Here is a 17956-nt window from a genome sequence, read left to right on the forward strand (position 1 = left end):
AACTATGCCCGTGCTACCGCCCCGCGAGATCAGCGGGACGGATGACGCGCTCTCCATTGTTTTGGCGCTGGCATGGAGACGGCGTCGTTAGCCGGGCCACGCCCACCTTAGACCGGAAGCGGATAAGTCGTCAGACGCCGCTCTTCTCTGACATGTGTGTGAGTAGCCGGCACGGAAGCTAGGCTCCCCGCCACTGCGGGTTATACACACATCGTCAGGTTTTATCCCAGATAGACGCCATAACCGTGAGTAACTATCTCTTCTGCTTTACAGGTACCTTACTATTTTTTGGTAATGATATGCTTACTGAGGACCATTGTTCTTATGTGCTTCCTTGCAGGTTGCGTCCGGGTCCTGTCATTTATATGCTGTAAATGAGTATTGTGCATCACATCCAGCACGCTCTTTGTTGGGGTCGCTATTGTATCGAGCTACCCCGATATTAATTCTCATATACAATAACTGTATTGTTCTACGCCAGTTAGCCCCTGATGAGGTCACATGTAACCATGTGCTGAAACGCGTTGGGCATAGCTAGCAACTATATCTATATTATCTATCAGCAGCATACAATTTACATTGGGCTACTGCATTTGTGGGACAATCCCTTTACATGCAATTTTAACAGCCTTGTTAGTGTCTATCCTTAGGTCACAGGGCTGACACCTGCCTTGTCACCTATTCGTACATCACTTTGTTTAAATCAGTGTGTTTTAGACGACTTATTAAAAGCTATGTTTTATTAGCACCTATACAGTTTTCTCTCCCCCCCTCTTATCTACTTGTTTATTTTTGGGAGTTGTCTATACTAGGCAGTGGACACCACTATCTGTCCACAATACTATTTTCTATATTATGATTTTTTCCAGAAGTACGACAAAATTAAACCTATATAAGTAGCATACCATTTTAACCGTATTGACCTACAGAATTATGATAAGGTATCATTTTTACCGAAATATGCACTGCGTAGAAACGGAAGCCCCCAAAAGTTACAAAATGGCATTTTTTCTTCGATTTTGTCGCACTATGATTTTTTTTCCCGTTTCGCCATGGATTTTTGGGTAAATTGACTAGCATCATTGCAAAGTAGAATTGGTGACGCAAAAAATAAGCCATAAAATGGATTTTAAGTGGAAAATTGAAAGGGTTATGATTTTTAAAAGGTAAGGAGGAAAAATGAAAATGCAAAAACTAAAAAACCCTGCGTCCTTAAGGAGTTAGAAAATGATTGTAATTCATAATGACACATAAAAGGTTACCATAAAAAATTATATTTCTGGGTAAAATTGAATTTTTGGGGGGTAAGGAGGGTTATTACACAGTGTACTTTCTGGTAAAACTTACATGTTATCTCTATTTTGTAGATCATTGCAATTACAACAATACCAAAGTTGTATAACTTTGGTTTTATTTTTTTACTTTTAAAAAATGTAACATTTAAAAAAAAAGAAACATGCCTAATTGCCCAATTCTGACCCCCATAACCTTTGTATGAGAGTTCATTTTGTGCTGATTTATGATGTAACCAAAGTCAGCAGTTCTGCCTTTTGTTTTTGATTATTTTTTTTTTCTTGTTTACACTAATTACTGTGCAGGATTATAAACATTATGGGGGAGATTTATCAAAACCTGTCCAAAGGAAAAGTTGCTGAGTTGCCCATAGCAACCAATAAGATTTGAAAAGGACTCTGAAAAATAAAGAAGCAATCTGATTGGTTGCTATGGGCAACTCAGCAACTTTTCCTCTGGACAGGTTTTGATAAATCTCTGACTATATTTTGATAGTTTGGACAATTTTGCATGCTAAATATTTAATATAAGCAATTACCTATACTGTGAGCAGTAGAAGACTTTGCTTGGATTGCTTATACTGAACAATGCAATGCTATTGCATTGATTAGTTAGACCAGCACCTACATCAGCAAGTAGAGCAGGCTGTATTTGTCACCCGACAAATGCGGCAACTGCCATTTGCAAAGCTATTGATCACAACATTTAAAGAGTTAAATTACCCACACCAGCGTGATCTTTCCACCTGTAAATCGAGTTCAGCTCCTTAGCTTGCTTCATAGTTTGTGATATCTCAGTTCATGTGATACTCTGGCAAAGCACCGAGCAGGTGCATTTCAAGAGTAAATTGCTCATTTGATGTGAACAGTGAAGAGGGGACTAATTATTAATTAATTTGCCCCTTTAACCAACAGACATATAACAGTCAACTTCTAGACTATGAGAAGCTTAATATTAGCTGTATAACAGTATATTCGGTTGCATTTCCATATTGTATTGCACTCATTATAATAAAATTGTAACATGCAAAGATCATTACATATAAACATAGACTCCAAACTATTAACTGGGCCATTGTAATATATATATAAATATACATAGTCATGGCCGTAAATGTTGGCACCCATGAAAATGAAGTATTTCTCACAGAAAAGGATTGCAGTAACACTTTTTGCTATACACATGTTTTTTCCCTTATGTACTTAAACTAAACCAAAAAAGCAAATTGGACATAATGTCACATCAAACTCCAAAAATGGACTGAACAAAATTATTGGCACCCTTAATTTAATATTTGGTTGCACACCTTTGGAAAAAATAACTGAATTCAGTCGCTTCCTATAACCATCAATAAGCTACTTACACCTCTCGGCCGGAATGTTGGACCACTTTTCCTTTGCAAACTGCTCCAGGTCTCTCATATTGGAAGGACGCCTTTTCCCAACAGCAATTTTAAGATCTCTCCACAGTTGTTCAATGGGATTTTGATCTGGACTCATTGCTGCCACTTCAGAACTCTCCAGCGCTTTGTTGCCATCCATTTCTGGGTGCTTTTTGATGTATGTTTGGGGTCATTGTCCTTCCTGAAGACCCAAGATCTTGGACGCAAATCCAGCTTTCTGACACTGGGCTGTACAGTGCGACCCAAAATCCGTTGGTAATCCTCAATTTTCATGATGCCTTGTACACATTCAAGGCACCCAGTGCCATAGGCAGAAAACAACCCCAAAACATTATTGAACCTCCACCATATTTCACCTTAGGTACTGTGTTCTTTTCTTTGTAGGCCTCATTCCATTTTCAGTAAACAGCAGAATGATGTGCTTTACCAAAAAGTTCTATCTTGGTCTCATCTGTCCACAAGACATTTTCCCAGAAGGGTTTTGGCTTACTCAAGTTCATTTTGGCAAAATGTAGTTTGGCTTTTTTATGTCTGTGTCAGCAGTGGGGTCCTCCTGGGTCTCCTGCCATAGCGTTTCACTTCATTTGAATGTTGATGCATAATTGGCGCTGACACAGATGCTCCCTGAGCCTGCAAGACAGTTCTAATATCTTTAGAACTTGTTTGGGGCTGCTTATCCACCATGCGGGCTATCCTGCGTTGACACCTTTCATAATTTTTTCTCTTCTGTCCATGCCCAGGGAGATTAGCTACAGTGCCATGGGTTGCAAACTTCTTGATAATGTTGCTCACTGTGGACAAAGGCAAATCTAGATCTCTGGAGATGAACTTGTAACCTTGAGATTGTTGATATTTTTCCACAATATTAGTTCTCAAGTCCTCAGACACTTCTCTTCTCTTTCTGTTGTCCATGCTTAGTGTGGCACACACAGACACACACAATGCTAAGACTAAGTGAACTTCTCTAATTTTTAACTGCTTTCAGGTGTGATTATTATATTGCCCACACCTGTTACTTGCCCCAGGTGAGTTTAAAGGAGCATCACATGCTTGAAATCATCTTATTTTTCCACACTTTTTTTTTATTTTTCATGAAAAATGTCAGGGGTGCCAACATTTACAGCCATGACTATATATATACATTATATATATATATATATATATATATATATATATATATATATATATATATATATATGTTTTCATATAAAGAAATAGTGGGCAACTTAACTATATTACTTAAACTTAGGTTTGTGCATGTCTTACATAAGCTGTTGCTTTAGCATCAATTACTAAATGAAGATCCAATGTAAACAAATACATTGTGGAAACCTTGAAATCACTGCCATGTCCTGCTTATTATGTCGGTTCAATGTTGTGTTAAGACTGAGCTGTAACATTCAAAGGGTTGCTGTGCCTCTTGTGCTTTTAGAGTCCCTTTTGCTTTGTATATGTTACCCAGAATATTTCATGGCTGTTACAGTTTATAGACAATGTCCTTGAGCCATTGACTTCTAAAGAGTTATTCTGAGCTTCTCTGTTCATTCCCAGCTACAATATTTTTCTCTAAGCTGTCTAACTCACGAGAGCTTGTTTTGCCTTCTGTTCTACCTGCTTTAACTTGCGTCTCTCTTTAACAGGTATATTGTTCATAATTGGTGTTTTGTGTGGACTCTCCTTTTTATTAAATACAAGTGGCTTTGAATAGAGAAAGATAAATAAGAGCCCAAAACATATGACTCTCTTTAGTGAGAAATCCTTTTGGATAAAAAGAGGGAGGCTGCGTTTTCTCTGTTGAATGTAAATTCCTCTGAAGTGGAACTAATCATTTAAAGGATAGTTTGGGTTGTCCTAACAACGCTGGAGAATTGAATGGACTCCCTTTTTGTTAAAGATATGTTTTCTTTCTTTCAGTCAAAACTGATGATGATACCCCTTTCACACTCTGTCCTCCCGTATCATAAATCTTAACTCACTGCTACCAAAATCTCACTTTAAGATGCCAAAACCCAGCGGGTGAGAAACGTCCAGAGAAGGAGAGTACAGAAGATGAATAAAGCAGGAAGAGTTGGAGTGGGAGAGTGATGCAGGGATAGTGGAGGGGACAGGCAAAGCACGCTAGATTATCTTCTATTATTTATACATATGTAGCACCAGCAGTCACAGGAAAATGGATACAATCTTGCAAAATACACCTAATGCAAATTTCAAGTGATTTTTCTAAATGACTTTTTGGACTAAGAGAAATTAGAGAATGGGGGGGGGGGGCACGTTTTAAATGTTGCTCACATACAGTCGTAAAATAATTTGTGTTTTTGCTATAAAGGATATTTTTTGTGTAAACAAGGCAAGCTTTATCAGTCCAGCGCGTATCATTTTTGCTGGGTTAAGTGTTAATAAGGGCACAGTGGTTAGCACTATTCCTTAAATATTTAAAAAAAACATTGGAAGACATATTGAAAAACTTGTTTCGTTTTTACTAAGACTTGACACAACACGATTGTGTGGGATTTTTAAAAGTGGCTCTTTGAAAATCTGGCACAATTTACACTGTGTGCTTAGCCTACACCACCTCTGAGGTTCTAAGGTTAAAACTTCTTTTGATCACAGACTTATAACCATTTGGCCAATTTACGTCAGTCCCCCCGTTTCAGAGGCCACTCCCCCATTAAAAAGAAATGACTCTCTTATGTTCTTCCTGCTTCTGATGATATTTTGTTTTGCCAGAAAATCCCTGATCAGCCAAATACTGGGCTAAACAGGCATTTCATGCCCAAATGAAACATCACAGAAACTAAGAAGATGAAGAGAGAAGACAGGACCAGACAACTTCAGGACAGCAGCTATAGGGGATTGGGAGAGGTTAGTATAAAGCATTTTTGTTTTTACTGCATCCCTTTAAGCCTTATTTAAGGGACAATTATAACAGGGTCACCCACAGACTAACCTGAATATACAGGTAGATGCATATGACCCTGTTTCTAGTGCTTCTTACGTGGTAAAAATCTTTGCAGCCATCACTGAGATATTAATCTTGTTGCTAATGGCCTATTTTCTTCTTCAGGGAAATGTTGCTGTATGAGCAATGCTTTCTCCCACCTGCTCTGGCCCTCTACTGTCAACAACCCTGCCCCTTTTACAGACATACTGAGGGGATGAAAGGGGATGAATATTTATAATGGGGCAGAGTTATCTCTTGAATGGCTGCACCAATTTTTATCTGGTAAGAAGCGTTACGAACATGGTCATCCGCACTATCTACCTGTAAATTCTGGGTAGTGCGGGTGACCCAGCTGTCAGTCTGCTGTAAGTTTTCCTTTAAGAAGTTTGAGCTGTGTTCATAATGCTAATTTATTTCGCGAATATCGGCACTTCATGCACATTTTTTCATGAGAATTTCGGATGGAAAAAAAGTGAACGAACATAGCGAATATGCGAATTTCGCGAACATAGGATGAATAATCGCCAATATATCGCAAATTCGAATATGCCCCTTGCTGCTCATAACTAATGGAGACCTACATTAATATAGATATATATAAAACCAGGGCATAGTTGTTGATAGATACTATATAATTTAAGGGGTAAAGGGAATGGCACCACAATATAGTTATCTGATCTCTTTTATGGGTCATATATATTATGGAAGCTTAATATGACAGGACTATAAAGCTTTATACTGATGTCCTAGGAATAGGAAAACAAGTAACTAAAGGACAATACATTACATTTAAGGTATTTGCTTTGATCTAATGCTAAAACGATTTTAACTGACAGCAGTTGTGTTTTTGTGAGGCTTTGGGATTGTCTCTCTTTATTTGTCAGTGATGGAGCTGGTGGACTGTTAAAGACCCTTTGGCTGTGCTCCTGGCCATTAACCCCTTCACAGACAAAGGAAAAGTCAACATTGTTCACGGCCATTTACAGAAAAAGGAACTAACTTAATAAAATGAAGAATGTCACCAAGACTTGTTTATTGGGTCAAAAAGACTCAATGTTTTTGCAACATTACGCCTGTGAAGCTTTGGTGAATATTTTCTTTATATTGTGTTGTTGCTTTGTAAGAAATGTTTTACTTAGTTTTTTTTATACCCATGCCTAAAAAGTGCACATATACCTGTCATTATGACATGCGTTATGAAAGACTTAACTTATAGGATGATACAATAAACCACAATTTTTTTTTTTTTTTTTTTTTTGGGGGGGGGGGGGAATATTTTAGCTTTTAAGGTGAAGAAGCTAAAAGTGTACATACCATGGCAATGGCAATGGATACTAACTATAATTCTCTAATAGTAGATAATTATAATACAAGCAGAGGAGTTTTGGGTATTTGGTATTTTTATATCTTAATATATATCTAGGAAAGGTAGTGTAACCTATGTCTTAACAGGGACGTTGAGCAACAGACAGCCCTAGTATCCAAGCTGGGAACTTGAGAAGCCCAATCAAAAAGGGAATTATGATTGATAATGTCACCAAGATTTATTTTAGAATGTCAAAGGGCAAAAACGGGATATATTGATATGAAATAATAAACAATTGTAAGTGATCATGTGAATACCATTTCTCCAGAGCTGTCTCTGTTTGAAAGCCAGGCATCTCAAGCGCACACTCCTAATTTTGTGGTAATCCTTTTGTTTCACTAGACTAATAGCGAATTTACAACACAACTTTCACTAAGATTAAAACTAGGAAAGTGTCATTTTGACAATAGCCTTAAAGTAATGGTAAAACAGTCACTAACATTTGACTGTGACAAAGGCGAACCAGTATCATTACAGGGAGGGAAGTAAAAACTTAATTTAATGTGGATAAGTACAAGATAATACACCTGGGATGTTAGAACCCAAGGGCAGAATATAGACTATAGACTACATGATAACTATGTGATAACTTTAGTATCTGAGGAAAGGGATTTAGGGGTAATTATTTCAGAAGACTGAAACGTAGACAGATAATCTCATAGAGCAGCAGGAAAGGCTAGCAGAATGCTTGGGTGTATATGGAGAGGTACTAGCAGTAGAAAGAGGGAAGTGCTCATGGGTGTATAGGGAGAGGTATTAGCAGTAGAAATAGGGGAGGGCTCATGCCGCTGTACAGAACACTGGTGAGACTTCACTAGGAGTATTGTGTGCAGTACTGGAGTCTGTATCTCCAGAAGGATATAGATTTTTTGGAAAGAGTTCAGAGAAGAGCTACTAAACTAATACATGGGTTGAAAAATGTTACTTTAAATTTAAAACTTAACAGGAAAGGTTAAAGGACCTTAACATGTATAGCTTGGAAGAAAGACAAGACAAAGGGGATATTATAGAAACTACCACAAGAGGGCATATATTTAAAATAGAGGGGCAAAGGTTCATGCAGTAATATCAGGAAGTATTACTTTACTGAAAGAGTAGTGGATGCATGGAATAGCCTTCCTGCAGAAGTGGTCACTGCAAATACAGTCAAGGAGTCAAGGAGTTTAAGCATGCATGGGATAGGCATAAGGCTATCCTTTATATAAGATAGGGACAAGAATTATTCATAGTATTCAGGATATTGGGCAGACTTTTCTGCCGACTCATTTTATGTTTCCATGTTTCTGTTAAAAAAAACGGATCAGAGAATGTGCTGCCTGTGGATGAGGCCTGGCTGCTAGACAGATGAAAGGGATCTAGAGGAGCAGCAGCAGGGGCATCTTAATCACATGGCCTTGTAAAGCCACTATTTGTGCCTACATAGGGATGTAGGCCCAGATTTATTAATCCCTTGGGGAAGAGGGTTTTTTCGTTTTTGCACTTTCATTTTTTCTTCCTTACCTTTTAAAAATCATAACCCTTCCAATTTTGCACCAAAAAATCCGTATGATGGCTTATTTATAACGCCACCAATTCTATTTTGTAATGACATCAGTCATTTTACACAAAAATCTACGATGAAATGGAAAAAAAAATCATTGTGCTAAAAAATTGAAGAAAAAATGCCATTTTGCAAATTTTGGGGGTCTTCTGTTTCCACGCAGTACATTTTTCGGTAAAAATGACACCTTCCCTTTATTCTGTAAGTCCATACGATTAAAATGATACTCTATTAATATAGGTTTGATTTTGTAGTAACAATCATAACTACATGCAGGAAAATGTTTACGTTTAAAATTGTCATCTTCTATAACTTTTTTATTTTTCTGCGTACAGGGTGGTATGAGGGCTAATTTTTTGTGCTGTGATCTGAAGTTTTTAGCGGTACCATTTGTATTGATTGGACTTTTTGATCGCTTTTTTAAATTTTTTTCATTATATAAAAAGCTACCAAAATTACGCTATTGTGGACTTTGGATTTTTTTTTGCGCATACGCCATTGACCGTGCGGTTTAATTAACAATATATTTTTATAATTTGGACATTTCCACATGCGGTGATACCACATATGTTAAGTTTTATTTTTATTTACACAGGTTTTTTTTATGGGAAAGGGGGGGGGATTCAAACTTTTATTAGGGATGGGGTTAAATGATCTTTATTCACTTTTTTTCACTTTTTTTTTACAATGTTATAGCTCCCTTATGGGGCTATAACACTGCACACACTGATCTTTTACATTGATCAAAGGTTTCTCATAGGAAATCATTGATCAATTATTCTGCTGCTCAACTTGAATGCCACATCTAAAGGGTTAATAGTGCACGGCACCACATCAGTGCCGCACTATTAGCCACGGGCCGGGCCCGACCCAGAGCAACCAATCACTTTCCCTTAGAAGTCTATTCTGCATTCACTCTCAACACTTTTTAAGCATATTTATATTAAACACGGGTAAAAATACTATATGTCTAAATAAACCCAGAAAATACAGGAAACGTGGCTTAAAATGCATATTCTACTTTCAATCTCAATGCTTTTAATGTGTATTTATGTTAAATGCAGGTAAAAACCCTCTTTGATTGATTTAACTCAGCAAATACATATGACTTGGCCTTTTAAGCCTATTCCACATTCATCATTAACACTTTTTTAATGTATATTTATATTGAGCTGAGCACAAGTAGAAACTTTATGGGGGTGATTTATCAAAACCTGTCCAGAGGAAAAGTTGCTGAGATGCCCATTGCTATGGCCAACTTTTCCTCTGGACAGGTTTTAAGACTATCTGTCTTAATAAACTTAGAAAATTCAGACAACTTAGCCTAAAATGCATTTTCCATGTTCACTCTCAATATTTTTTAAGCATATTTTTGTGAAACATAGGCAGAGACACTATGTCCGATTAAGCACAGAAAATACAGGCAACTTGGACTAAGATGCATATTCCAGTTTCACTAAAAACTCTTTTAATGTGAATTTATTTTAAACCCAGGTAGAAATACTATATGGGAAAACTTAGAAAATATCTGCAACTCATCTCTTCCATGCTGGATAAATTTGGACCTCTCCAACCGTAAAAAGTAGTAGTTCAAAATACATGTCACCGCACTGGCAGTGAAAAACTCACTTTCACTCTGACATGTTTCTGCCCTACCAGGCCTTAGTCATAGTCGTAGTTGGGCCTTAGTCATAGCTATCTACAACTAAGGCCCAGTAGGGCGGAAACATGTCAGAGAGAGGAGACTGTTCACCATGATCATGTCTGTTGCTGCACCATTCACTTTATCTTTGTATGGATTTTAATGGAACTAATAAAAGTGAGGTTTTTTTTTACTGCCAGTGATGTGTATGGACTAGAAATACTATATGTTTGATTTAACAAAGAAAATACACTTAGATTGGGCTAAAATGCATATCCCACATTCATTATACATGCTTTTAATGCCTATTATGTTAAACCCAGGTAGAAATACTATATGATTGATTAAATTCAGAAAATGCATGTAACGTGCCCCAAAATCAGTATTCTATGTTCATTATAAAGGCTTTTAATGCATATTTTTGCTAAAATACAGGTCCACCCACTGCTTTGCTAAGCTTGCTTTGTATTGTAATGTAATGGCTTATATTTTCTGGTTCTACATTAAGTGGACACAGTGAAGGTAGGTAAAATGAGGTCACTGTCTGTAATCAGCCCACTGCCCAATGCTTTGTTTAGCTTGCTTTCTATTTGATAAAGGCTTTCTCTGCTCTGTCTCAGCTTTCTCTCCAAGATGGTAGCCACAATGAAGTGCATACAGTTATATCAGCGTCTTAATCCCATCCTATGTTGTCTCATGAGTGGTCTGGGAGCTGTATGTCACATGTCATGTGATCTTGCTGATAGCTGCATGGTATGTGTGCTAGCCCGACGTCATCTCAGTGTTCCTAGTACTTCTTCTTCTATTCATTCAGATGCCAAAACGCCATGTGTTTCTCATCTCTTCTGCTAATAATAGTGCAAATTCCAAGCTCGCGCTAGCAAAGCCTGGCAAAGTTCGAAACGTCTACAAGCCGAATTTACCCTAAAGTTCTGAGCAAGACTGGGTTTGTCAGGCTCAGCACTCTCATTTCTAATGGTGATGCGCATATTTATTTATTTATTGTTATACTAATATAACACAAAAATGACCAATAGAATGAAGGAAGTGAACTATTTCCCAGCAAATTTACGCAATTGGATTTTTTTCACTCTCACCCCACAAATATAATTTTATTCTGGTTTCTCAATAAATTATATGGTAAAACTAAGGGTTACAATTAAAGGGGTATTCCAGGCAAAACCTTTTTTTATACATATCAACTGGCTCCGGAACGTTAAACAGATTTGTAAATTACTTCTATTAAAAAATCTTAATCCTTCCAATAGTTATTAGCTTCTGAAGTTTTCTGTCTAACTGCTCAATGATGATGTTATGTCCTGGGAGCTGTGCATGATGGGAGAATATCCCCATAGGAACTGCACAGCTCCCAGGACATGAGTCATCAGAGAGCAGTTAGACAGAAAACAACAACTCAACTTCAGAAACTAATAACTATTGGAAGGATTAAGATTTTTTAATAGAAGTAACTTACAAATCTGTTTAACTTCCCAGAGCCAGTTGATGTATAAAAAAAAGTTTTGGCCTGAAATACCCCTTTAAGGAATTCCAGTGATCTAGCCACTATCTGAACCCTTTATGAGGCCAATACCAAAAAAAAAAAAAATTACAAAAGAAAAACAAAAAGAAAAAAAACGCAGGAAAGGACAAAAGGCACTTTAATATTTCAAAATAATACAAGTGTGGAATATCTAACATAAATCAATGTATGGATATGTCAATATTTTAAATTGATTTGAAAGAAAGGGTGAGGGGAATAAGCGATGACTGGAAAAGTGACAGCTGTGCGTGGGTTGCTATGGTGCAGACTCATGCTGCTGAGCAGTGAGCGTACGGAAGGGGTACAATAAGCCACAAGTAAAATGCAGCAATATATACATCGCGTGAAATGAGAATTGAACACATCACCATTTTTCTCTATAAATATATTTCCAAAGGTGCTATTCACATGAAACTTTTAAAAGATGTTGGTAACAAACGAAGTAATATATACATACAAAGTAAGCTCATTCATCCTTCCTTCAATTATGTGAAGTTTATAGTACCATATGTTGAAAAGCCCCACACTATGATGTTCTCATCTGCAAACTTCCCTGTTGGTATGGTGTTTTTAGGGTGATGTGCCGTGCCAGTGTGTACTACGGCATCCAAACTGTTCAATATTGCTCTCATCTTACCTCACTATATTCTCCCAGTAATTCACTGGCTTTTCCAAATGTTGTGTAGAAAATTTTAACTGAGCTTTAACACTGGAGTCTTGCGTGGTGAGCATGCATACAGGTCGTAGTGACAAAGTATTTAGAAATGGATTCTGGCTAGGTGACCATACATTTATGACATTGCTGCAGAGTACATTACTTACTATTTTCTTAGAGACAACAGTACCTACTAATTCCAATTTATTTATTTTTTATGGTGAAATTATTGTCTTTCCACTTCTATATTATGGCCCAACAATGCTCACTAGAACATTTAGAAGCTTAGAAATGCACATGTAACAAACACCATTGTAATGTTTTACAAAAAAATAGGGCACAGAGGTCTTGAGACAGCTCTTTGCTTTTACCCAACATGAGATGTGTCTTGTGTGACAACTTGGCACTGAGACCATTTTGTTATTTGTAATTTGTAATTTGCACTGACAAGGAGGGTCGGGATTGCTTTTTAACCCCTTAAGGACATAGCGTTTTTCCGTTATTTCACTTTTGGTTTTTCCTCCTTACCTTTTAAAAATCATAACTAAAATATCTTTACCATTCCAGTACTTTTTTAGCAGCTGCATGCTACAGAGGAAATAATTATTTTCTTTTTGAATTTCTTTATTTTCTTCAGCTAGCAAAAATGTAACATCAATAGCACCTTTGGAAATAGATTTAGTGATTTCCTTATTTCACCCTCTGTGTGTATATACATTGGGGCAAAAAAAGTATTTAGTCAGCCACCAATTGTGCAAGTTCTCCCACTTAAAAAGATGAGAGAGGCCTGTAATTTTCATCATTGGTATACCTCAACTATGAGCGACATAATGAGAAAAAAAATCCTTAAAATCACATTCTCTGTATTTTTTAAGAATTTATTTGCAAATTAAAGTGGAAAATAAGTATTTGGTATACTATGAGAGACATAATGAGAAAAAAAATACGTATTTGCTCAACAACAAAAGTTAATCTCAATATTTTGTTATATACCCTTTGTTGGCAAAGACAGAGGTCAAACGCTTTCTGTTAGTCTTCACAAGGTTTTCACACACTGTTGCTGGTATTTTGGCCCATTCCTCCATGCAGATCTCCTCTAAAGCAGTGATGTTTTGGGGCTGTCGCTTGGCAACACAGACTTTTAACTCACTTCAAAGGTTTTCTATGGGGTTGAGATCTGGGCCACTCTAGGACCTTGAAATGCTTCTTAATAAGCCACTCCTTAGTTGGGACGCGCCCGCATGCGAATTCCAGCCTGTCACTCACCTCCCTATTCTTCCGCCTCTCCGTGCCCTCACAGCCTCCTAGGGTGCGTGCGTGCCAGAGCTCTCACTCTTAAAGGGCCAGTGCTCGTTTAATCAAGTGACTACACCTGCACCCTGGTCCTTAAATATCAGCTTCTCCCTTGGTTCCCTGCCGGATCTTTGGTTGTCTATTGCAACAGTGAAAGTCCTGTGTCTCTGTTACTGTGTACCTGTTCCTTGCCACCTGCCCTGACCTACTGTCATCTTGCCACAACCTACCAGTGTCCTTCTGTGCCACGCCACCTCTCAGCTACCTGTGTAGATGAGCCACGCCAGGGGTAGCGACCTGGGAGCAAGACCATCCCACTTTGCGGCGGGCTTTGGTGAAGACCAACAGCACCTTAGACTCCACTTCCTGGCATGGCTCAAGTCATCATCCATAAGAAAAAAGCTCACACACACTGTTTAAATGCAAAAAAGTTTATTTTTTCTTTATATAAATGTTTTTTTCACAAAAATACAACCAAGTAAGAAAAGCAGTAAATAATCAGCCAGGTGGATACAGATAGTCAGCAGAATGTATACTGGAGAAATAGCCGACTTCTCAGAACTTCAATGTGCAGCTTCACTGCTGAGTTTCTCTGGCTGTCTCCATTCATGGGATTGTTCACTATGCCCGACAAAGCAGACGTAGCCTCTCGAAACGCTCTCTAGCAAACTTCAGATTGGCCCGGACATGTACTGGCTTAAGCAGGGGGACACATCTGGCACTGCATGATTTGAGTCCCTGGCGGCGTAGTGTGTTATTGATGGTAGCCTTTGTTACATTGGTCCCAGTTCCCTGCAGGTCATTCAATAGGTTCTCCAATGTGGTTCTGGGATTTTTGCTCACTGTTCTTGTGATCATTTTGACACCACAGGTTTCATCTGCCCATATGACATTCTCCCAATACTTTTCTGGATCATCCAAATGCTCTCTAGCAAACTTCAGATGGGCCCGGACATGTACTGGCTTAAGCAGGGGGACACGTCTGGCACTGCATGATTTGAGTCCCTGGCGGCGTAGTGTGTTATTGATGGTAGCCTTTGTTACATTGGTCCCAGTTCCCTGCAGGTCATTCAATAGGTTCTCCAATGTGGTTCTGGGATTTTTGCTCACTGTTCTTGTGATCATTTTGACACCACAGGTTTCATCTGCCCATATGACATTCTCCCAATACTTTTCTGGATCATCCAAATGCTCTCTAGCAAACTTCAGATGGGCCCGGACATGTACTGGCTTAAGCAGGGGGACACGTCTGGCAATGCATGATTTGAGTCCCTGGCGGCGTAGTGTGTTACTGATGGTAGCCTTTAACGTGTTACGAGATTTTGCGTGGAGCCCCAGATCGAGGGAAATTATCAGTGGTCTTGTATGTCTTCCATTTTCTAATAATTGCTCACAGTTGATTTCTTCACACCAAGCTGCTTGCCTATTGCAGATTCAGTCTTCCCAGCCTGGTACAGGTCTACATATTTGTTTCTGGTGTCCTTCGACAGCTCTTTGGTCTTGGCTATAGTAAAGTTTGGAGTGTGACTGTTTGAGGTTGTGGAGAGGTGTCTTTTATACTGATAACAATTTCAAACAAGTGCCATTAATATAGGTAACGAGTGGAGGACAGAGTAGACTCTTAAAGAAGTTACAGGTCTGTGAGGGCCAAAAATCTTGCTTATTTGTAGGTGACCAAATACTTATTTTCCACTTTAATTTGCAAATAAATTCTTAAAAAATACAGACAATGTGATTTTAAGGATTTTTTTTTCTCATTATGTCGCTCATAGTTGAGGTATACCAATGATGAAAATTACAGACCTCTCTCATCTTTTTAAGTGGGAGAACTTGCACAATTGGTGGCTGACTAAATACTTTTTTGCCCCAATATATAAAATTTTTGTTTGGATTTAGTGGTAGAACTTGTGATAAAGATGAGTCCATAGTTTTTGGTAATCATCTTCAGAAATGCAGTTATGATTTTAGGGTACATTCACATGAGCGGATCCCTAGCGCATATTACTCTGCGGATCCACTGCTGAAGGACTACTGTACACTGCCTTTACAGTTGCCTGCTTGAGCAGACACACTGCGATGTGCGAGTCGCCGCGCACATGCGCAGTATACTCGCATATCGCGTCTGCACTTGGCCTAGCTCAAGGAGCAGGGGGAGCGGCTGTGATGTGCGCAAGTACACTGCGCATGTGCGGCAACTTGCACATCCCAGCAGTGTGTCTGCTCATAGAGGCGTAATGCAGCTCCAAGCAGGCACATCTAAAGGCACCCTTGGATCTGCAGTGTAAAATACTCTAAGGATCCGCTTGTCTGAACGTACCCTAAAACAGGTTTTCTGGGATTTTCTAAGAAGTTGCTAGAGGCTGCACATCACCTTAAAAAGCCATAGCAATCATCCATAACCCCACTGCTGGTCCTGCATTAACGCCACTCCGGTCTCACTCACAGGGCCTGCTGTGGTGAGGTCATGTAGATTGACGTGACATCATTACAGCAGACCCAGCAAGGGTCACCAAAGTGACAACAGTTTTATTAAAATCCCAGCACACCCCTTTAAAGGTAGTGATGAAATTGCAAAGTCTTGTCATGCAGGTTCTCAGAATATGAGATAGAATTTCAGTCAGACTTTCAGCTATGGAAAGACGTTTTGATCTTTTGGGGTAGTCTTTTTTGTTTTTCTGTTTCTGAGAATAATGGGGGAGATAATCAAAACTGCCCGTAGGCAGCTTGAACAGCCTGTGGGGCTTACTACTTAGTAATGGAATGACTATTGGTTTCCTTGAGAACCCATGACCAAGCTGGAGAATGCAGTATACATCAGTCTGTGAATGCTGTCTGCTGTAAATCAGTCTGTAGTCTGATGAGAGTTAATAGAAAAACCATGGGAAACGTGCCCAGCAGTATATTTAGGTTACTCATGGAGCTAATGACATCAACCAAAATGATACTATTACATTTTAGAACTGCTTTTCATTAGGTTACTCATATATTCTACAAAGAATCTCCAAAGTGGAGTTATACTTTAACCACTGTTACATTTGGCAGGTGTGTCATATACAAAGTAGGCTTACTTATTGCTGCATGTGTACAAGTCCTTATCTTTTTAAGACTTCTGCTTACTATTAGCTATTGGAAATTGCAGGTACAATCAGATGCTAAAAACATATACAAGACTAAAATGTCTTGTGGCTGATGATTTACTAGAATGTATCAAACCTCGACAACTCCCTGTGGGCCAAATACACCAGCAGCGGAAATCTTTCAGTATTCCTGTCCTTATAGTTTGCTATAATTTTTGAGATATTAGGTTTGAGCTTGAATACCACACACAGCCCATGAATTGAATTGAAGTGTAAGTAGGGTGAAATGGTATAACCAATGGACTATGCAAGAACCATTATGGGACTAAAAGGTGTCCTTCTTTGCAAAGTTATGCAAAAAATGGCAGTGTTATGACTTTTATAATACTGTGAATTGCTGTATTTTTTTTTTTTTTTTGCAGAAAGTATCATAGACCTGATTACATTGTATTGCACTTTTATGCTGTATATTGTATTAGCTGCACGGTGGCAAGAAAACCACACAAAACGTACCCAGTTAGGGTATATCAACATCACTATGCCACAACTGCCAAAATGGGCACAAAAACCCTACCTAAGACCCCCGACTATACATAACTTTTAGTAATGTGCTTAAAAGAATGGAAAACTATGTAAAGTATAATATTTAAAGCACCAGTATTTCTAGAGAGAAACAAACAATGTTATTAAATGAGCATTATAGCACCAGTACTATGTGGATATTACACTGTATGTTAAGGTTAGTGCCTCATGCAATATGAAAACAGCAAAGGCTGGTGCCTGTAGTGCACCAGCAAACCTCTAGTAATAATTCATTTTTAAAACGCTAACACAACTAGCCCCCTAACATGTTTCACTTTGCAGAGCTTCCTCAGAGGCCCTGGGAGGGAAGACCTCCGAGGAATCTCTACAGAGTGAAACATGGTGTCAGAATCTATAGGGTTAAAAGGTTCTGACAGGTTCTTTATTTTTTGTTGCTGTGTTATGCCCAGCTGTCTGGACTGGTCAGCTTACCTTGATTGGAGCACCTGTCCTGGCTCCATATAAGCTGGCAGTCTACTTACAGTCTTTGCCTGATAAAGAGCTCAGTTTGTACTCCTAGCTAGTTTTATACTGTTTTCTGTTATTTCTGGCATTTTGACCCTTTGGCTCCACTCTCTGGCTCTTCTTCTGGTATTAGCATTATTGTACTTTGACAACTCCTGGT

The sequence above is a fragment of the Hyla sarda genome, chromosome 9, assembly GCF_029499605.1.
Source record: "Hyla sarda isolate aHylSar1 chromosome 9, aHylSar1.hap1, whole genome shotgun sequence".
Taxonomy (NCBI): domain Eukaryota; kingdom Metazoa; phylum Chordata; class Amphibia; order Anura; family Hylidae; genus Hyla; species Hyla sarda.